This window comes from Schistocerca americana, chromosome X (assembly GCF_021461395.2).
Source record: "Schistocerca americana isolate TAMUIC-IGC-003095 chromosome X, iqSchAmer2.1, whole genome shotgun sequence".
Taxonomy (NCBI): Eukaryota; Metazoa; Arthropoda; class Insecta; order Orthoptera; family Acrididae; genus Schistocerca; species Schistocerca americana.
The window spans coordinates 246184043-246207761 of record NC_060130.1 but is presented as its reverse complement, the minus strand read 5'-3'; the positions used below and the strand labels follow the sequence as shown (position 1 = coordinate 246207761).

The 23719-nt window shown below is 46.5% G+C and overlaps 1 protein-coding gene across 1 annotated transcript in view; it reads right to left on the bottom strand.

Moving 5' to 3' along the window:
• Window positions 1-17858, bottom strand: part of LOC124554694 — a 30435-nt gene extending 12577 nt beyond the window's left edge. The window contains exon 1 of the mRNA XM_047128319.1: window positions 17797-17858. The gene's annotated coding sequence lies outside the window, so the exon portion shown is untranslated. The remainder of the gene's footprint in view (window positions 1-17796) is intronic.
• Between the last annotated feature and the right edge of the window lie 5861 nt (window positions 17859-23719).

Here is a 23719-nt window from a genome sequence, read left to right as displayed (position 1 = left end):
CGCCTGCTGCAATGAAACTGGCACTTTGACCTTCTTCACAGCTGTTGTTGAAATTTCGAGGATCGTAACGCCACAGTTAACCACGTCATAGCATTTGCAGTTCGGAATTTCACACAAGCAGTCCTAACGGAACTGGGACACACTGTGTAGATTGCCTGGTAGACAAGGCATCAAAAGAGAACTTGCTCTGGCGAGTGTAGGAATAGAAGTAATGTCTTTGCAAGCTTATAAAACACAGAAGGGACATGTGGATCGTCCATCTGCTGATATGTATGGTGTCATCAAGAGTATCATCGAAGGTACAGTACAGGGGAAGAATGCAGCAGACAAACCAAGACTGTAATATCATGGTGGATGTTATGCTGGAGCCAAGGTAGTCCCTGAGGGCTGGCAACCCATATTACACCACAGAGGATGAGGTTGTCTATGTTCAAGGGGTACAAAAAGCACCATGGTTAACACCGGCTATTTACATACGAGACACAGACATTACGAGCACTAATTCCTGCAGAGGGAGCTCGAGACACGGGCTGCAGGAAGTATCACTACGCCAAAACCTGATTGGCTGGAGACAGTTATTTAGGGGCTAGAACCCGCCCTGAAGTTCAGTTCACTCCGGATGCCGACCTCGTGTACTTCAACTGCTGAAGACTACGTCTTCATCTCTGAATTGGACTCGCACTAGTATGTGTGTGTTACCACGAACGTTTGTGGAAAATTAGAAGTGAACTTTTGTTTGCCTCAATTAGGAGACTATTACTGGCATCGTTATTGTTACTTTTCGTTTGTTGTTCAGTCACCAACCTTGTGAACTTCCATCAATAAAAGTTGTGTTTGTGAAAAATTGCGAGTTGTCAGTCACAACACTAGCGACGACGAGTTGGTGCCTGTATGTTTCTTCCTCATGGTGGAAGTTGTACTTCAACAGCTGCTCCAAAGTGTGCACGACTTACTACAAGGTTTTCAACAGTTTTGAAAGAAATCTCAGGATACACAGGAACGTTTATTTACGGAACTCTTCCAAAACCGCCCATTTCCGCCGCCCCCGCCGTTTCCCGATTTCAACGAGGATGCTGAAGACTGGGAAACATACGAGAAGCAGCTCCAGTAGCAGTTTCAAATCCAGCAGGTTGTCCAAGAGGCTGCTCGTCGTTCCTACTTTTTGTCCTGGAACCAGTCCAAAGTGTACGTTCTCTTGACGAAACTCCAACTTCGACCTCCGGATTCTTTGACTTTCTCCCAGATTTGTGAGGTTCTCGTGGCATACTATCGATGACAGTTCCACGTGTTGGCTGCCTGTGTCGAATTTTACCAGTGTCGCAAGAAGGCTGGTCAGTCCTATCGCCAGTGGGCAGCGGAACTACTAGGTCTCAGCCGGAAATGTCACTTCAACACACGAGTCTCCAAATAATCCTATGAGGACGACATGGTCCGCGACCACCTCATCCAGGCCGCCCCTGATGCAGCTTTCTGGCGCGACGCCCTCGGACTCGACGATCCTATTCTGGACCAGGTCATTGATCTAGCATTCAAGTACGAAGTTTCTATGGCGGCCGACAAGCGTTTGGAATCCAGGGCGGAAGTAGCGGCCATCCGCGACAACGACGCCTCGGAGCCCGTCGCATCACTGGTGGAGGTCGAAGATGTTGCCGCCGTCCGTTCCGATGACCAGCGCCGACCGTCCTGTTCTGCACAGCGTCCACAGCGTGGCCGCCCTGTCCAGGACTTCGCACCCTCGGACGGCTCCATGGGTCTGGCGCAGACCGTCGGTGCACGGAGGCCCCCGCGCTCTCGGCAGCGCCGCTAGTCCTCCGGCTGCCGTCCTCCCGGGATGCTTTAAGAACCATGCATGGGACGACTGCCCTGACAGGTAGACGTATTGTGCAGTGTCTACCTGTAACGGAAATGTCAGTTCTGTCTGCCGATCTCGGCAGCCCCCTCCTCATCCGGCCAATGACCGTTGGGGGGCTATACCCATGGATATCAACCAGGTGCTGTCTTCGGGATCTTCCAAGCTGATGATCGACGTTCAGGTGGATACCGGAGCAGCGGTCTCACTGATCAACTATTCCTCTTATGCGAAGACTGGGGCGCCCCCCCCCCCCCCCCCGACCTGGCGCCCACACCTCAGCGTCTCCTTACTTATGATAAGCAAGCGATCGCCCTCTTGGGTCAGATCACGGCTTCCGTCATGTATAAATCGGTTCGCCGGCAAGTTACCTTCCTTGTGGTCAACAATGCGACCATGGTGGATCTCTTTGGGTTGGATGCCTTCTGGGCCTTTGGTTTCGCCATCAACGACAATGTTCATCTGGTGTCTTCCCAGGTTCCATTCCTGGCAGTCGATACCTTGTGCATGGAATTCCAGGACCTCTTCTCGCCGGGTGTCGGCTGTGCTCAAGATTTTCATGCATCACTCCAGGTGAAACAGTTGCCCGCCTGAAGTACTTCTGGACATGGCAGGTTCCCCATGCCCTCCAGCAGCCTCTCCGACAAGAAATGGACCGTCTCACCATGGAGGGAGTCGTCACTCCAGTCCATTACAGTTCGTGGGCGGCACCCTTGGTCGTCCTCAAGAGACCAGATGAGCGTCTTCGAGTTTGTGGCGACTTCAAGGCTGTGCTTGACCCTCAGCTACAGGTTGAAGACTATCGCCTCCCATGCCCTGAGCACCTGTTCTCCAAGCTCGCAGGGGGACAATTTTTTTCGAAGATCGATCTTGCCGATGCCTACCTCCAAATACCTTTAGATGAGCCTTCTACTCACTTGGCCATCGTCAACACAACGTTTGGGCTGTTCTGGTTGAACCGCCTCATATATGGCATCACTAGTGCACCAGCCATCTTTCAGCGTTACGTGGAACAGATTTTGCGGGATGTGCCAGGTTGTATAAACTATCTGGACGACATCGTCGTCACCGGCCGTACTGCAGATGAACATCTCAGTCATCTGCACTATTGTTCCTGCGCCCGCGAACCGCAGGCCTAAAATGCAACCTTGATAAATGCTCCTCTTTTCAACCTGCTATCTCCTACCTGGGTCACATCATTACCCATGATGGCATATCGCCTACCTCCTCCCACATCGCTGCTATAACGGCCCTTCCTCGTCCGTGTGACGTCCACCAACTGCAGTCTTTCCTGGGTATTACTACCGAAAGTTCATTCCCTCCGCCGCCCACATTGCGACGCACCTCCATCACCTATGTCAAAAGAACGTGCCTTTTCATTCGTCCCTGGCTTATGAATCGGCTTTCCAAACCTTAAAGTGGAGGTTGCACTCTGCAGCGTGTCTCATGCCATATAACCCCTCTCTTCTTCTCCTCTTGGCTACGGATGCCTCAGACTATGGTGTTGGGGCTGTCCTTTTGCACCATCTCCCAGATGGATTGGAACGCCCGGTGGCATACATATCTAAATCCCTTACAGAGGTCCAATGCAAATATTCCCAAATTGAGAAGGAGGCCCTAGCCATCGTGTTTGCCTGTACCAAATTCCTCTCGTACCTTTATGGTACTTCTTTTCGCTTAATCACTGACCATAAGCCCCTCATGGCCTTATTTTCCCGGTCATCCCAGTTACCCACGAAGATATCCCACTGCCTGCAGCGAAGGATCCTATTGCTTTCATGTTTTAAGTACACCATCCATTTGTGGCCCACGTCCCACCATGCCAACAATGATGCCTCGTCTCGGCTCCCCTCCAGCCAGGATTCGGCATTTGATTCATCGGTCCTCCTAATTTTTCAGGCCGATGAAGACATACAGGATGCGTTAGCTGCATTCCCCGTCACAGCTGAGAGGGTGGCCGCAGCGACGACCACAGATCTTCTCCTCCATCTGTTGCATCACTATGTTCTCCATAGCTGGCTGACACTTCCTCTGCCTCGCGCCCAGGCTGACCTCTGATTCTTGTTCTCCATCCACCATCAACTGGTGGCCTTCAACAGGGTGCTCCTCCATGCAGAAAATAACGCCAATCTACGAGTCATTGTACCAACTTCCCTGTGGTCCCCTGATTCTCCACATCTTACATCAAGGTCACTGGGGTATTGCCCGGATGAAAACCCACACAAGTCGCCATGTCTACTGGGTAGGCACGACAGCGGAAGCAGAGCGCATGGTCCAGGGTTGTCAGCAGTGTACCCGGGCCCACACCACACCGGTCCTTCCTATCCTGGCCAGCCGCTTCCCTTCAATGGGAACACAACCATGTGGATTTTGCAAGACCCTTCCTCAGTGCTTACTGGTTACTTGTCACGAATGCCTACTGCCACTTCCCTTTCATTATCTGATGCTCCACTATCACCACAGAGAATACCATCATGGCCGTGTCAAAAATATTTTCTATTGAAGGCCTTCCTGTCACCTTGGTATCAGACAATGGCCCGCAATTTCGTAGTCAAGAGTTCGCCAAATTTTGCCATGATAATGGTATCCACCACACCTTTACCCCTTCTTTCCATCCCCAATCCAATGGAGAGGCGGAGCACCTTGTTCACACTTTTAAAACTCAGACGAAGAAGTACATGGAGGACCGTTCTCTGGAAGAAGCTCTTACATTATTTCTCAGTACCGACAGGGCCATGCCGGTGGGTGACATTAGTCCAGCTGAACTGCTCCATAGTCACCAGCCATGGACCCTACTCCATCTCCTTCTGCCACAGGTTGGACCTCACCCCCTGCCAGGCGCTTCCTGATATTCATCCGGCTCCAAGGAGAGGGCTCACGGATTCAGGCCCCGGCCCAGCTGGCTTCCAGGGGTCATTATCCAGCCCCATGGTCGACAAGTGTTCAACGTATGCCTGGATGACAGGGTGGTTTCGGGTCACCGCAACCAACTGCATCCTCATTTCCTCGAGCGGCCCCAGCCCCAAACGCCAGCTCCTCTCTCTCTCCCATTGCTGGTCCCTTCCTTGATACCCTCTCCTCAGTTGGTAAATGATCTTCCCAGCTGCTAGCCCAGCACTGACGCATACTCTGGACCTGGGACAGCTCCAGGACTTTCCACTGAAGCCGCTTCCTGGGCTCTCTTCAGCGCCGCCTCAGTTGGATGACGTGGATGTCCCCATGCCACTTGCCCAGCCTGACGTCACCTCACAACTGGCACTGGTGCGGCATTGCAGCCGCCTCGTGCGGATGGCAGTGCCCTACTCTCTGGCGGCCAGGTTCCACCGCCTCCTTCAGGAGGACTTAGCTGCAGATCAGCCTATGGCACCAGGCTATATTGGTACTCTCTCCCCTGTGGTCGCTTGTGCCGCACCAGCTTTTCCAAGGCAGGAGGGGTGTTATGCTGGAGCCAAGGCAGACCCTGAGGGCTGGCACCCCATATTACATCACAGAGGACAAAGTTGTCTATGGCCAAGGGGTACCAAAAGCACCATGGTAAACACCGGCTATTTACATACAAGATAATGGAAACAGACATTCCGAGCACACTTCCTGCAGAGGGAGCTCGAGCCACGGGCTGCAGGAAGTATCACTATGCGAAAACCTGATTGGCTGGAGACAGCTATTTAGGGGCTAGAACCAGCCCTGAAGTTCAGTTCACTCCGGATGCTGATCTTGTGTACTTCGACCGCTGAAGATTACATCTTCATCTCTGAATTGGGCTCTCACTAGTATGTATGTGTTACCACGAGCCTTTGTGGAAAACTAGAAGTGACCTTTTGTTTGCCTCAATTAGAAGACTTTTACTGGCATCTTTATTATTACCTTTCGTTTGTTGTTTGGTCATCAACCTTGTGAACTTTCATCAATAAAAGTTGTGTTTGTGAAAAATTGCAAATTGTCGGTCACAACAGTGGATACGAGCTGAACCACCTGTACTGCTGTCATGAGGAATGCCAGTGACAGAAAAACATGGCGAGTTGCTGGCAGTCAACCTGATGGTTGATGACCAAAGAAGAAAAACGCTGGACGACTACGAGTCCTGATGTATTCAGAGATAATTACTGGAATTTATTAGCAATTTAGGTGTCTGAGGAATACACTACTAGATAAAAAAAATTCCACACACTCGTACGTGTTGAGGAACTGAGTACTAGACGTCACGAAAAGAGGACCCACCAGTGCAAAAGGAGGCGGGGAGTATTGGGCTGTCAGTAGAGATGCAGTATCAGCACAATGGGTTGGTCCGTAGATCTCAGTGACTTCGAATGTGGGCTAGTCACTGGATGCCACCCGAGTATTATATACGCCAGGAATATTTCAATCCTTCTAAAGTTGTACAAATCGACTGTTGGTGATGTGGTAATAGTGAAGTGGAAACGCGAAGGAACAACCACAGCTAACTGAAATAATTGTTTGTAGCTTCGACATAAGTTGCATTGAGAAGTATCTATTTTTTATGTCTTGGTGGTGTGTCCCTTTTCAAACCATCCGTGGTGTAAGTGTGACAAACACAGGCGATAGCCCATGTACAGAAACTGCCTCTACAGTACTGAAAGCGGTATATGGCCGACTTAACTATTACAATTCCGAGACAACCTGCGAATCTATGTTCTTAAACCACAGATAAACCAAGACCAGGTAGTCAGGGACCATCGAGCACAGGGTGGTTGTAGAAAATCGCATGAAATCAGTGGAAGAAATAACTCGTGAATTCCAAAGTGCTACCAGCAGTCCAGCTAGTACAATGACTGTGCTTCAGGGGTTAAAGAGTCAAGTGCAATGGTCGAGCATGCCACACTTTTCCGTAGTCAATGCTAAGCAACTCTTGAGGTGGTGTAAAGGGAACGCCACTGGACAGTGGATGACTAGAAACGAATGACCTGGAGTGATGTCACTCTACACTGTATGAAAATCCGACGGTTTCGGTTTGCGAATGCCTGGAGGACGTTACCAACTCATACAATATGTGATCAAAAGTATCCGGACACCTGGCTGAAAATGAATTCCAAGTTCGTGACGCCCTCCATTGGTAATGCTGAAATTCAATATGGTGTTGGCCCACCCTTAGCCTTGGTGACAGCTTCCACTGTCGCAGGCTTATGTTCAGTCAGGTGCTGGAAGGTTTCTTCGGGAATGGCAGCACATTCTTCAAGGGGTGCTGCACTGAGGAGACGTATCGATGTCGGTCGGTGAGGCCTGGCACGAAGTCGGCACTCCAAAACATCGCAGAGTTGCTCTATAGGATTCAGGTCAGAACTATGTGCAGGACAGTCCATTACAGGGATGTTATTGTCGTGTAAGCACTCCGCCACAGGCCGTGCATTATGAAGAGGTGCTCGATCGTGTTGAAAGATGCAATCGCTATCCCCGAATTGCACTTCAACAGTGGGAACCAACATCAGTGTAGGCCTGTGCTGTGATAGTGTCACGCAAAACAAGAAGGGGTGTAAGCCACCTCCATGAAAAATACGATCACACCATAACACCACCGCCTTCGAATTTTACTGTTGGCACTACACACGCTGGCAGATGAAGTTCACTGCGCATTCACCATACCCACATCCTGCCATCGGATCACCACATTGCGTACCTTGATTCATCACTCCACACAACGTTTTTCCATTGTTCAATCGTCCATACACCTAGTGAGGAGAGTTTGGCATTTACCGGCGTGATGTGTGGCTTATGAGTAGCCGCTCGACCATAAAATCCAAGTTTTCTCACCTCCCGCCTAACTGTCATAGTACTTGCATTGGATCCTGATGCAGTTTGGAATTCCTGTGTGATGGTCTGGATAGATGTCTGCATATTACACTCTACGACCCTCTTTAACTGTCAGCGGTCTCTGTCAGTTAACAGACGAGGTCGTCCTGTACGCTTTTGTGTTGTACGTGTCCCTTCACGTTCCCACTTCCCTATCACATGGGAAACAGTGGTCCTAGGGATGTTTAGGAGTGTGGAAATCTCACGTACAGACGGATGGCACAAGTGACATCCAATCACCTGAACACGTTCGAAGTCCGTGAGTTTCGCGGAGCGCCCATTCTGCTCTCTCACCATGTCTAATGACTACTGAGGTCGCTGATGTGGAGTACCTGGTAGTAGGTGGCAGCACAATGCACCTAATATTAAAAAGCATGATTGTTGGGGTGTCCGGATACTTTTGATCACATAGTGTAAGTGTAGTGCCAACATTGAAGCACGGAAGACGTAGTGTTGCGGTGTGCGAGGTTTTCTAGTTGTTGGGGTGTGGTCCCCTTATTGCATTTAAGAAAACGCTAAATGCAGAAGGATATGAAAGCATGTTATGGAATTACGTAATGTGTACAGTAGAGGAATAGTTGGGACACAATGCATTCTTTCATAAAGTAGCATCTGTGAGACAAGGCTTGTGGACATAACATTGTTGAAATGGACTGTCTTGCCCGAAATCCTGAAGTGAATCCAATCTTTGGGATGAGTTAGAGTGTCGACTTCGATCCGCACCGCAGCGTCAACGTCACTACCTCCTCTGGTTTCGGCTCTTGTGGAAGAGTGAGTTGTTTTTCCTCAACAGACATTCATACAACACATTTAAAGTGTCTCAAGCAGAGTTCATGCCGGCATTAAGGTGAAAGGTAGGCACTAATATGTGTTCTCGTACTCTTAATTAACAGACATTAAGTTAACTGTGTAGTAATATCGCAATAGGTGTTCGCTATACGCTTCTCAACCCCTTAGAAAATGATTGTAGGTCTCTGTATTGTGCGGCAAATTTGGATTTTCGATAAGAAGCAGAAATTTATGTTTTGCATTTACAAGGGGAGGCCGCCAATTGTGAAATTCAGATTCGATTCATACTGCGCATAATAAAAGCTCATGGCCAGAGGTGTAATGTGGCAAAGCACCAAGACGCACTTCTCAGCCGTTGTCGAGAAAATCGACATTAACTGTTGCTGCGCTGCCGCTGCGGTGAAATACTCTCTGCGATTAATGACTTTGTACAGCGTCGTGGCGCAGCGGTAAGCGCTCGGGTTCGTAATCCGAAGGTCGCCGGATCGAATCCCGCGCCATGCAACTTTTTTTTTAATTATTTGTTTTTTTGTAATTCAAATGAATACACACACACACACACACACACACACACACACACACACATTATATATAATTCCCGGCAATCAGTTGCAACAATTATGCATATAATAAGTTGTTGAAAGAAGACGTAGAAACGATATTCCGAAACGAATACGTATATTGTAAGTCAAACGTTCGAATTAGAATAGAGACCCCACGAACACAAATTTGCTGTGGTAGGTATGAAATATAAACTCCGTTACTCGCTCGTTGCACTTGAAGGACAGATGTTGAATGGGCCGAAACGAGCCGTCGCATAACAGCGTAGTTGCCTGCTAACTTCGAAAGAAGGTAGGTGCGGTCCCTAGCGCAACTTATAACATCGTCGAAAATCAGTGCGTACGTGAGAGCTTTGGTACATCCTGTTAAACAAACGGAAAAATGGAGACGGCACAATTGGAGAGCGATCCGGGCCCTTCGCATGAAAGTGATGTGATCGAAGAAGATTCTATACACAGTGAAGTGGCGAAACAACAATTGAAAGATGCGTTGGTGTATTTTGAAAGCCTCCTTCGTAACAGTAATCGCATCGCAGCAGAACCGTCATCATCAATCAACGAAGAAGCCATGGTAATTGGGAAAGAAATGTTCCAGAATACGCTGCAAATGCTCGCCGAAAAAACCCTCGTTCATGATGAGGAACTGATATACATTAATGAAATCGACGATAATAATGCCTAAGAAGTCGTTGAAACGAGTCCCATTGCCAAAGAATCATCAGACGAATACGAGCCGGACGAGAAGAAAAAAAAAGGGTACGATTATATTTCTCTGGATTACAAAATTAGAGCTGTAAATCTGTCCAAAGAACATCCAGGCTGGAGTCTCAAAACTCTACAAAAAAAGGGGTGCTCTCGTTTGACAAATATGGGCTATTTATCCAGGTGGGAAGAGCAAATCAAACGTGGCGGTAGCAAATTTGATAAATATTGTACCATCGATTCATAGGTGCATGATCGCTTCGTAGAAGCTCGACTAAACTTCCAGCAAGTTACTACCAGAAACCTGCAGCAGTGGGCCTTGGGCGCTGCAAGTCAGTTCCCAGATTTCAACTTCAAATCTTCAAAAACATGGGTCACCGAATTTAAAGAGAAGCATGTTATTCGGCAACGGAAAATCACAAAATTTGTTTCCCGGAAAGAGACGGCTACCCAAGACGAAATTTTGGCCGCAGCGGACACATTTCGGATCCAGACGCGAACGTTGATAACTAACTTCGACAAAGATTTCGTAATTAATACTGATCAAACAGGTACGTAAAGAGCTGTTCACAAATGTCGTATGACATGATGATAAAATATGATAATCTGATATATGATAGACAACACAGATTTCGTATATTTCTTATATAAACGATATTTTTATATTTTGTTTGTCAGGGTGCCAGTACCAGTCCTTGTTCAACAGAACTCTCGCCGAAAAAGGGTCAAAGGCTGTCCTGGTAACCCGACACGACATGAACAAGGTGACGCATTCGTATACGGCACAATATTCAATCACGATGTCTGGACGAGTCTTGCCTCTTGTTTTCCTATGCCTCCAAGAGTCCACAGGTACGTTTGGACCCAGAGTACAGAAGACAGTCGACAAGTACGCCAAGAAGTATACCAACGTTGTTATTACATCCTCCAAATCCGGTAAACTAACAACGGGTTTGTTCATGGACTTCTTGCGTAATGCTTTGCAACCATACGTACAAAAGAAAGAGTTTATCCTTCTGATCGACTCTTGGGGTGGGCAAACGAACTCGGCGTTATGCGATGAGATGTTCCAGGACGATAAGAAGTTACCAGCGTGCACTATAAAAATCATTCCCCCAAAGTGCACTCCTCTCGTCCAACCGTGTGACGTGTATTTTTACCGACAGGTAAAAAATTTGATCAAGCGCCTTCAAAATTGTGCTTTTTTAATCGAGCGAAACCGTGACATCAACTCAAGAGATTGTATAAAAATCCAATCCATCGTCCACCACCAATTGTCTTCTCCGATTTTTGCCGATATGATAGGATACGCGTGGTATGCATCAAACCTGACGAACGATAGAACAATTTTTCAGAATGTCAATCAGGTGTGTTTCCCAACAGATAATTTAAAAAACAATTGTTCTTGTAAAAACGCATCGTTTATCAGATGTACTCGATGTCGTGCTGTTTTCTGCTCTCCATGTTTCTATGATAACTGTCACTCTGGTTCGCGCGATACTCCAGCTACTTCTGGTCACTAATTGTTAAGTATGTGCGAGTGTATACCGAACTTTTCAATAAATTGTATCCACTTGAATATTATTTGTGATATTGTGTTTCATTTCAAGAATTATTTTTCCACGACAAACGACTTTCAACAACTTATTATATGCATAATTGTTTCAACTGATTGCCGGAAATTATATATAATGTGTGTGTGTGTATATACATTTGAATTACAAAAAAACAAATAATTTAAAAAAATTGCATGGCGCGGGATTGGATCCGGCGACCTTCGGATTACGAAACCGAGCGCTTACCGCTGCGCCACGACGCTGTAGAAAATTTGTATTCGTAGAGAGTATTTCACCGCAGCGGCAGCGCAGCGACAGTTAATGTCGATTTTCTCGACAACGGCCGAGAAGTGCGTCTTGGTGCTTTGCCACATTACACCTCTGGCCATGAGCTTTTATTATGCGCAGTATGAATCGAATCTGAATTTCACAATTGGCGGCCTCCCTTTGTTAGAGGCATTCATCGTTATGGCGTCCATCATAATCAATTTTACGTCCATTGCTGGATGCAGGCCTATCTTAGATGTTTCCACGTTTTGCGAGCTACAGATACACGCACCCGGATTGTTCCCGTATGCTTTTTAATCTCATATGGACCATCTATTACTTCCTCCAATCATCAGCTTAATTCTAGCGATAATTCACTGCAAAGTACCCGAACTTGTTTCATTCACTTACTTTTTAAAAAAGCAGTGGATTGTACATGGTATTTCAGCTTCTACTGATATTATTATTCTCGAGTCAGAAACATACCAATTTACAGTAGCCATACACATCAGTATTTGTATTGCATGTGCCCAGTACTTTGCAACCTCCAAGGCGCTTGGAGTGGCTTGCAGGAGATCAATCTTTGTGCAGGATGTAGGGCACAAAAGGCACTGAAGCATGTGGCTTGTGGTTTGTCCTTGTCCACAATCACAGGATTTATCTTCTGTTATGAAGCCCCATCTCTTCAGGTTGTCTCTGGATCGTCCAACTCCTGATCGTAATCTGTTTAAAGATTTTCACAGCAGCCAGTTCTCGTTGTGTCCAGGTGGTAGTTCTTCAGCTTCTGGCGTCTGCAGGTGAGGCGTCGACTTCTTCCATAACTCCAGCCTTGCCTTCTCTGGTGAAATGGTGAGCTTCTCGGACGTTCTCAGGAAGCTCTTTGGCGATCTCAGCCGTTGCTGTGGTGTATTATGTCCGTGCAGTGGATGGGCACTGTCCTGTTCCACTTTCAGTCTCTCCTTGTTGGCAGCCACTGTTCTGCGTACCCATGGTGGCGTTCTGCGTACCCATGGTGGCGCTATTCCAGCCAGGCAGTAGAGCTTATCAGTTGGGGTAGGTCTTAAGCAACCTGTGATCAACCTGCAGGTTTCGTTGAGAGCAATGTCTGATATGACAGTAACTCAATGTCTATATTAATGATTTAGCTTGGTTAGCTTCAATAGTTCATTTAGTACGAGAAACCTGAGAAGAATGCTTGGAAAATTAAGTTCGTTTTTAACATGTAGCACTATTTAGGTATCGCTGCTCGAGCACGTTGTCACTCGAAGAAATTGATTGTTGATATTCCCACGTTACTTCCGTTATTGTATTCTACGCGATGAGTCATAAATGAGGAAAAATGTGTAGTTCGTTGTATCAAATTTGAAATACAAATACAAAATTGTTTTTACCATGCTCCTATGAATATGGTAATGCAATAATATTTCATAAAATCGAGTAAGTGAAAGAAATTTTGAGTGTTCCTCTGAGCTTACGTAAGCCAGGAGGAACCTGCAACAAGACTGAACTAGTTGTCCGAATTGCAAACAACATTTTTACTTGCGCCATTGGCAGCTCACTCTGTTTACAGCTTAAGCTTCACGTGGCACGAGACTGAACACACTGTTACTATCGCGAAGTGTGGGTCACAAGTTCTTATACGAAAGCTCGTCCTATAGGTTGAGATGAGGTTTGTTCCCCAAAGCTTTAATTGTCGAGTGCTATTAATAGTTCCATAGATTTCGTGTTTGTTTTGAACACAGTCAGAGAGTCCCTTTAGTCAACCATAGTGCCAGTAGTGCTAGTGTTTGTTTTCAATACAGTCCAGAGACAGGTAGTGCTATTTTCATTGTTTTCTACAAGAAGTGCCTAGCAACCACAGTTTAGTGAATAAACAGCCGCCTTTAGTGAATTAGCAGTCTAGTTAAAGGTTGATTAATTCTCTTCAGTAAATTGATTCCTTAGGATGGATAGCATGTGTGACTGCTGTGTACGGACGCAGGAGGAGCTGGCCACTGTTCGCGAACAGCTGAGCGTGTTGATGGCCGCGGTCAGCCGTCTTCAGGCTGCTGCCTCGGAGTGTAGCGGCAGTGGGGAGTCTGGTGCGTCGCAAGGTACACCCCAGGTGTTACATGCTTCACCCACTGTCCCTGCTGTCGAGACATCTTCGCGTGTACTGGGCGCGGTTGGGCCACCCTCTCCCCAAGGGGAGTGGCGGGTTCAGCGGCGTTCGCGGCGCACGAGGCGGAGGGTCAATGTGGAGGCCGGCCGTGTGGCATCGCCCGCTCTGCCTGTGAGTGGACATGTGGCTGCTCCTTCAGCAAGGTCCGAGCAGGCACACGGGGGGAGGGGTTTATTAGTTATTGGGAGCTCCAACGTTAGGCGGGTGATGGAGCCCCTTAGGGAAATAGCGGGAAGGTCGGGGAAGAAGGCCAGTGTTCACTCTGTCTGCTTGCCGGGGGGTCTCATCCGAGATGTGGAGGAGGCCCTACCGGCGGCGATAGAGAGCACTGGGTGCACCCGACTGCAAATTGTTGCTCATGTCGGCACCAATGACTCCTGCCGTCTGGGTTCAGAGGTCATCCTCAGTTCGTACAGGCGGTTGGCGGAATTGGTGAAGGCGGAAAGCCTCGCTCGCGGGGTGAAATCGGAGCTAACCATTTGTAGTATCGTTCCCAGATCCGATCGCGGTCCTCTGGTTTGGAGCCGAGTGGAAGGCTTAAACCAGAGGCTCAGACGATTCTGCGGAGATCTGGGGTGCAAATTTCTCGACCTCCGCTATCGGGTGGAGAAATGTAGGGTCCCCCTGAATAGGTCAGGCGTGCACTACACACCGGAAGCGGCTACAAGGGTAGCGGAGTACGTGTGAAATGCACATGGTTTTTTTTAGGTTAGATACTTCCCTCCCTAGGCCCGACAAGACGCCTCCTGAGACGCGGCAAGGTAGGAGTAGGCAAAATGCAACAGGGAATAACAATATTAATGTGCTAATAGTAAACTGCAGGAGCGTCTACAGAAAGGTCCCAGAACTGTTCTCATTAATAAACGGTCACAACGCCCATATAGTACTAGGGACAGAAAGTTGGTTGAAACCAGACGTAAACAGTAATGAAATCCTAAACTCAGATTGGAATGTATACCGCAGAGACAGGCTGGACAGTGAAGGGGGAGGCGTGTTTATAGCGATAAGAAGTGCAATAGTATCGAAGGAAATTGACGGAGATCCGAAATGTGAAATGATTTGGGTGAAGGTCACGGTTAAAGCAGGCTCAGACATGGTAATTGGATGTCTCTATAGGCCCCCTGGCTCAGCAGCTGTTGTGGCTGAGCACCTGAAGGAAAATTTGGAAAATATTTCGAATAGATTTCCCCACCATGTTATAGTTCTGGGTGGAGATTTTAATTTGCCAGATATAGACTGGGAGACTCAGACGTTCATAACGGGTGGCAGGGACAAAGAATCCAGTGAAATTTTTTTAAGTGCTTTATCTGAAAACTACCTTGAGCAGTTAAACAGAGAACCGACTCGTGGCGATAACATATTAGACCTTCTGGTGACAAACAGACCCGAACTATTAGTTAACGCAGAACAGGGAATCAGCGATCATAAAGCGGTTACGGCATCGATGATTTCAGCCGTAAATAGGAATATTAAAAAGGGTAGGAAGATTTTTCTGTTTAGAAAAAGTGACAAAAAGCAGATTTCAGAGTACCTGTTGGCTCAACACAAAAGTTTTGTCTCAAGTACAGATAGTGTTGAGGAGCAGTGGACAAAGTTCAAAACCGTCGTACATAATGCGTTAGATGAGTATGTGCCAAGCAAGATCGTAAGAGATGGAAAATAGCCACCGTGGTACAACAACCAGGTTAGAGAACTGCTATGGAAGCAAAGGGAACTTCACAGCAAACATAAACATAGCCAAAGACTTGCAGACAGACAAACATTACGCGAAGCGAAATGTACTGTGAGGAGGGCTATGCGAGAGGCGTTCAATGAATTCGAAAGTAAAGTCCTATGTACTGACTTGGCAGAAAATCCTAAGAAATTTTGGTCTTATGTCAAAGCGGTAGGTGGGTCAAAACAAAATGTCCAGACACTCTGTGACCAAAATGGTACTGAAACAGAGGATGACAGACTAAAGGCCGAAATACTAAATGTCTTTTTCCAAAGTTATTTCACAGAGGAAGATTGCACTGTAGTTCCTTCTCTAGATTGTCGCACAGATGACAAAATGGTAGATATCGAAATAGACGACAGAGGGATAGAGAAACAATTAAAATCGCTCAAAAGAGGAAAGGCCTCTGGACCTGATGGGATACCAGTTCAATTTTACACAGAGTACGCGAAGGAACTTGCCCCCCTTCTTGCAGCGGTGTACCGTAGGTCTCTAGAAGAGCGTAGCGTTCCAAAGGATTGGAAAAGGGCACAGGTCATCCCCGTTTTCAAGAAGGGACGTCGAGCAGATGTGCAGAACTATAGACCTATATCTCTAACGTCGATCAGTTGTAGAATTTTGGAACACGTATTGTGTTCGAGTATAATGACTTTTCTGGAGACAAGAAATCTACTCTGTAGGAATCAGCATGGGTTTCGAAAAAGACGGTCATGAGAAACCCAGCTCGCGCTATTCGTCCACGAGACTCAGAGAGCCATAGACACGGGTTCACAGGTAGATGCCGTGTTTCTTGACTTCCGCAAGGCGTTCGATACAGTTCCCCACAGCCGTTTAATGAACAAAGTAAGAGCATATGGACTATCAGACCAATTGTGTGATTGGATTGAGGAGTTCCTAGATAACAGGACGCAGCATGTCATTCTCAATGGAGAGAAGTCTTCCGAAGTAAGAGTGATTTCAGGTGTGCCGCAGGGGAGTGTCATAGGACCGTTGCTATTCACAATATAAATAAATGACCTTGTGGATGACATCGGAAGTTCACTGAGGCTTTTTGCGGATGATGCTGTGGTGTATCGAGAGGTTGTAACAATGGAAAATTGTACTGAAATGCAGGAGGATCTGCAGCGAATTGACGCATAGTGCAGGGAATGGCAATTGAATCTCAATGTAGACAAGTGTAATGTGCTGCGAATACACAAAAAGATAGATCCTTTATCATTTAGCTACAAAATAGCAGGTCAGCAACTGGAAGCAGTTAATACCATAAATTATCTGGGAGTACGCATTAGGAGTGATTTAAAATGGAATGATCATATAATGTTGATCGTCGGTAAAGCAGATGCCAGACTGAGATTCATTGGAAGAATCCTAAGGAAATGCAATCCGAAAACAAAGGAAGTAGGTTACTGTACGCTTGTTCGCCCACTGCTTGAATACTGCTCAGCAGTGTAGGATCCGTACCAGATAGGGTTGATAGAAGATATAGAGAAGATCCAACGGAGAGCAGCGCGCTTCGTTACAGGATCATTTAGTAATCGCGAAAGCGTTACGGAGATGATAGATAAACTCCAGTGGAAGACTCTGCAGGAGAGACGCTCAGTAGCTCGGTACGGGCTTTTGTCAAAGTTTCGAGAACATACCTTCACCGAAGAGTCAAGCAGTATATTGCTCCCTCCTACGTATATCTCGCGAAGAGACCATGAGGATAAAATCAGAGAGATTAGAGCCCACACAGAGGCATACCGACAATCCTTATTTCCACGAACAATACGAGACTGGAATAGAAGGGAGAACCGATAGAGGTACTCAAGGTACCCTCCGCCACACACCGTCAGGTGGCTTGCGGAGTATGGATGTAGATGTAGATGTAGATGTAGATCATCTCAGCGCGCGCTGATACAAATCATGTCTTTGTTGCGTCATGTGATGCATTGTTGGGAAATAGCATGTGTAGATGTTGAGTATGTTCGGTGTCTCCTTAAATGGTTAACGTTTTTTCTAAGAGAAAAACTAACGGTCCTTGACTCGTTGTGCATAGCAGCGTGCAGCCTTCGTAATATTTTTCCTCCTTGTTGAGTAATCCTAAGTATGTCTGCTCTACTTCTTTCTACGACGCTATCGCAACAGTCAGTTATCACCTTGAATTGCCTTAGGAGCCAAAAACAGTTATTCGTCACAGAGCATCCAATAAAGTTTTTGACATTTTTTTAAGTATTAACTACATTAATTAAATCAGTCTGTAAAATCAAGAACAGGAATATATGGTTGGATAGTAACTGCTAACACTAACAGTGAAAAGTAAAAATGTAACGAAGTTCACCACAATAACTTGAAAAAATATTATTTGGTAGCTACGAGATAAAAGTTAACGACATATAAAATAAGATACTTACGCGTTTCACATGCAAAACTTCGTTTTATGTGGCAGGAGGATTCTACAAAAAGACCTTTCTTGTTCAGCTGCATGCAGACTACGGGTGGTTTCTTTCGTCCTGCAAAACATCAGTTTTTAAAACATTACTTCACTAGTTATGCAGTAGAGGGAAGCAGTAATTGTAAGTTATTGCCTGTCCTTCCTAAACATGTTCTACTTCTACGGGCCTTAAGTCATGTCGACAAATAATTCAACGGAAGTAAACGTTGAAATACAGATACCGATCTACGAGTACCATACATGGCATCCCAGATAACTGCTCTGAGAAGTGACAGAAATGGCCATTCGTAGCTAGAAACTTCAAACAGACATACCCTCCATTCTGAATGGATTTTAAAATACAGCTCTTTACTGTACGGGTTGTTTTCAGTAGCAGCGCTACATTCATAACATGTCCATAATTCCCTCGCTCCGAACGTCTATTCTCTCAGTGTCTTTCTTGCCGTGAAATCTGCCTGGTGAATTCACAGGTGAGTGTGACGATTACGAATGCAACAGTTGGAGGCGTTCGTAATTGTTCAGATCACAATGAAAAAACTCCACTATCGGGCTGTGAAGACCACGCCATTCCAACTAGTCACTGCATCATCCACTGCCAATGGCTTCATCTGCATGTGATATGGAGGGGCATATGGTCAGGACATCGCTCTCCCAGCCGTTCTCAGCTTTCCGAACGTTGGGGTCGGCACTTCTTATTCATTTAACTTCTCAACTGGCCTCACGAGGCTGAGTTCACCCCGTTCCAGTTCTCTTAACACGGAAAAATCCCTGGTTGTACATTATCAACGGCAATCATATCTGCTGAATGTTCAGGAGCTAAGGTGGATTTCGTACTACAATGTTGTTGTTGTGGTCTTCAGTCCGAAGACTGGTTTGCTGCAGCTCTCCATGCTACTCCATCCTGTGCAAGCCTCTTCATCCCCAAATAACCACTGCAACCTACACCATTCTGAATCTGTTTACTGTATTCATCTCTTGGTCTCTCTCTACAGTTTTTACCCCCCCCCCCCCCCCCCCCCAGCACCACATTTCCCTCCATTACTAAACTGGTGATCCCTTGATGTCTTAGACTGTGTCAAATCAACCGATCCCTTCTTTTGGTCAAGTTGTGCCACAAATTTCTTGTCACCCCAATTATATTCAGGGCTTCCTCATTAGTTATGTGATCGATCCGTCTAATCTTAGAATTCTTCTATAGCACCGCATTTCGAAAGCCTCTTTTTATCTAAACTGTTTATCGTCCATATTTCACTTCCATACATGACTACACTCCAGACACATACCTTCAGAAAAAACTTCCTGACACTTAGATCGATATTCGATGTTAACGAATTTCTCTTCTTCAGAAATACTTTTCTTGGTATTGCCAGTCTACAGCTTATATCCTCTCTGCTTCGCCCATCATCAGTTTTTTGCTGCCCAAATAGAAAAACTAATCTACTACTTTAAGTGTCTCCTTCCCTAATTTGATTCGCTTACCATCATCTGATTTCATTCGACTATATTCCATTATCCTTGTTTTGCGTTTGTTGATGCTAATCTTAAATCCTCTTTCCAAGACACTGACCGTTCCGTTCAACTGCTCTTCCAAGTCGTTTGCTCTCTCTGATAGAATCACATGTCATCGGGAAACCTCGAAGTTTTTATTTCTTCCCCCTGAACTTTAATACCTATTCCAAATTTTTTTTGATTTTGTTTACTGCTTGTTCAATCTAGGTATTAAATAACATCTGGGATGGGCTACAACCCCGTCTCACTCCCTTTTCAACTACTTCCTCCCTTTCATGCCCCACATTACTAGGTTCTTGCCTGCCATACATACATATTATAAAAATGTTTGTATGTATGTATGTCCCTCATCTTCTCCTAAAGCACTGGCCCGATTTCAGCCAGACTTGGTACATATATTACTTACCGTATGGAAAGAATCGCTGTGGAGGTAAGAACCACGTACCTATCAAAGGGGTGGAGGTAGAGTGAAAAACAAGTGTAGTCAATGACCCGCGAATACCCAAACTTTATGCACCCAGTATTTGAGAATGAAGGCACTTGGTGAATTCAGCAAACTTTATATATAACTTCAAACCTGTATGAAAATTTTTCATGCTAACAGCCACCGCAAAATGACGAAAGAAAGAAAGTTTATCGCTTCCTATATTTTCGCTGTTGATGTAGTAAAACTGCCACGTCAGGCTTGACATATAAATTTATTACGTCTTTGCTACTAAGTCTATTCAATGCAAATTTCTCACACAGTATCCAAATACGCCTCTAAATGTACTTACAAAATTATATCAACGTACAGTACGTATTTGAGGACATATGTCGTCATAAACACTGTGATGCGTGAAAAACTGCCGCATCATGCATGACGTTTTAATTTATTACGTCTTTACTACTAACTCCAGTCGCAACACATTTCGCAGACAGCATCCAAATGTACCAATGAATGTACCTACAAAAATTATATCGTTTTATGACAGATTATTCAAGAGAGATGATACCATAAAGATTGAGCTACGTGAAAACGAAACTGTCAAATTCGCTAGAGATACATGTGATATATATATATATATATATATATATATATATATATATATATATATATATATATATATAATGTGTGTGTGTGTGAAATATGTTAAATATATGTGACATGTGCGTACTCTGGAAAGGCCGCAGGTTAAAATCTCCTCGTAAACCCCTGGATGGACTTCAACCGAACTTGATACACATATTTCTTAATGTCTAGAAAGAAATGCTGTGGGGTAAGAACAACCAGCCTGCTATTGGGTAGAAATAGACAGTTTGTGGTAGAAATGGACAGAGAGGCGAAGGATGGGATGGACACGGATAGGGGGAGGAGGAGGTGGACAGAGAAGTGGAGGAGGAGGAGATTGACTTAGAGGGAGATAGGAGATGAACTTAGAGGGGGGTTGGTTGGTTGGTTGGTTGTTTTGGGGAAGGAGACCAGACATCGAGGTCATCGGTCTCATCGGATTAGGGAAGGACGGGGAACGAAGTCGGCCGTGCCCTTTGAAAGGAACCATCCCGGCATTTGCCTGGAGCGATTTAGGGAAATCACGGAAAACCTAAATCAGGATGGCCGGACGCGGGATTGAACCGTCGTCCTCCCGAATGCGAGTCCAGTGTTTAGAGGGGGGAAGAGGAGATAAACTGGCAAGAAGTTGACAGACAAAGAGTAGGAGGAGGGAGCAGATGGAAGGAGGAGATGAACGGGAAGAAGGGAAGGATGAGATGGGCAGAGAGTGGGTGGAGGAGGTGGACAGAAGAGGAAGGGGACGTAGGCTAACAGAAGACTGGAAAAAATGCACAGCTGAGAACGCCGGGCACTCAGCTAGTTGATCTATAAATGTGCTTCTGCATTGCTCGGACATCTTGGACAGACTGTGAAGCATAAGTGACGAAATGTACTGCACATTATTCTCGGAAAATTCTATTGTCAGTCAGTGGAGTCTTTATGTCTAGTGGTTTACTCAAATCAATAAAAATTACAAAATATCGATAACTTAAAAAGTTATGAGTCGAATGTGATGAAACTGATTGTAAAACGCACTATAAGGCATAAATGGGATTATGAGTACTTAAGGATGGGTCTGCTTTTTTGCAAGTATGCAAATTATTATTTTGCTTTAAAATTTTCACCACAGCTGTGGCATTCTCAGAAGATTTTTTCTTTTGTTTTTCTGAAATATGTACATACTGATTTTGTTTAGTTGCAAAAAATGGTTCAAATGGCTCTAAGCGCTATGGGACTTAACATCTGAGGTCATCAGTCCCCTAGACTTAGAACTACACTCCTGGAAATTGAAATAAGAACACCTTGAATTCATTGTCCCAGGAAGGGGAAACTTTATTGACACATTCCTGGGGTCAGATACATCACATGATCACACTGACAGAACCACAGCCACATAGACACAGGCAACAGAGCATGCACAATGTCGGCACTAGTACAGTGTATATCCACCTTTCGCAGCAATGCAGGCTGCTATTCTCCCATGGAGACGATCGTAGAGATGCTGGATGTAGTCCTGTGGAACGGCTTGCCATGCCATTTCCACCTGGCGCCTCAGTTGGACCAGCGTTCGTGCTGGACGTGCAGACCGCGTGAGACGACGCTTCATCCAGTCCCAAACATGCTCAATGGGGGACAGATCCGGAGATCTTGCTGGCCAGGGTAGTTGACTTACACCTTCTAGAGCACGTTGGGTGGCACGGGATACATGTGGACGTGCATTGTCCTGTTGGAACAGCAAGTTCCCTTGCCGGTCTAGGAATGGTAGAACGATGGGTTCGATGACGGTTTGGATGTACCGTGCACTATTCAGTGTCCCCTCGACGATCACCAGTGGTGTACGGCAAGTGTAGGAGATCGCTCCCCACACCATGATGCCGGGTGTTGGCCCTGTGTGCCTGGGTCGTATGCAGTCCTGATTGTGGCGCTCACCTGCACGGCGCCAAACACGCATACGACCATCATTGGCACCAAGGCAGAAGCGACTCTCATCGCTGAAGACGACACGTCTCCATTCGTCCCTCCATTCACGCCTGTCGCGACACCACTGGAGGCGGGCTGCACGATGTTGGGGAGTGAGCGGAAGACGGCCTAACGGTGTGCGGGAACATAGCCCAGCTTCATGGAGACGGTTGCGAATGGTCCTCGCCGATACCCCAGGAGCAACAGTGTCCCTAATTTGCTGGGAAGTGGCGGTGCGGTCCCCTACGGCACTGCGTAGGATCCTACGGTCTTGGCGTGCATCCGTGCGTCGCTGCGGTCCGGTCACAGGTCGACGGTCACGTGCACCTTCCGCCGACCACTGGCGACAACATCGATGTACTGTGGAGACCTCACGCCCCACGTGTTGAGCAATTCGGCGGTACGTCCACCCGGCCTCCCGCATGCCCACTATACGCCCTCGCTCAAAGTCCGTCAACTGCACATACGGTTCACGTCCACGCTGTCGCGGCATGCTACCAATGTTAAAGACTGCGATGGAGCTCCGTATGCCACGGCAAACTGGCTGACACTGACGGCGGCGGTGCACAAATGCTGCGCAGCTAGCGCCATTCGACGGCCAACACCGCGGGTCCTGGTGTGTCCGCTGTGCCGTGCGTGTGATCATTGCTTGTACAGCCCTCTCGGAGTGTCCGGAGCAAGTATGGTGGGTCTGACACACCGGTGTCAATGTGTTCTTTTCTCCATTTCCAGGAGTGTATTTAAACCTAACTACCCTAAGGACATCACACACATCCATGCTCGAGGCAGGATTCGAACCTACGACCGTAGCAGCCGCACGGTTCCAGACTGAAGCGCCTAGAACCGCTCGGCCACAGCGACCGGCTTTTGTTTAGGTTAGGAAATATATTACAGTGGATTTTGTTGTTATTTAAATTATAAATGCACTTTACCTTTTATTTCACATTATCTGTGTCCCGTGGCTGCCAATCGAAATCAGTCATGGGCCTAAATAAGTACTGTATATATGATGTCTCTTCTTTCGGACATCTCCAAAAGATAGGAGACCCTTGTAATCCAGAAATCATTATGAATTAAGACACAATGGAATTACAAACATTGACTGCGAGTGAGCATTGATTTACATCAATGGGGAAAGTTGAAAGTTTGTGCCGGACCGGTAGCTGAACCCTGGTCTCCTGCTTACTAGCCAGATGCGCTGACCACTGCACCATCCGTACTCATTGGTCTCGCAACTGCACGGACTGCCCTAGCACACTCCCCCGTCAGACCCGAATTCTCAACTTTATCCACACACTACTTAATGTAGTGCTCCTTGCCCGTTAACCTCATTAGTCGTGGCATTTCGCCGATTCCCATACGAATTCGAGCTTACTGCGGA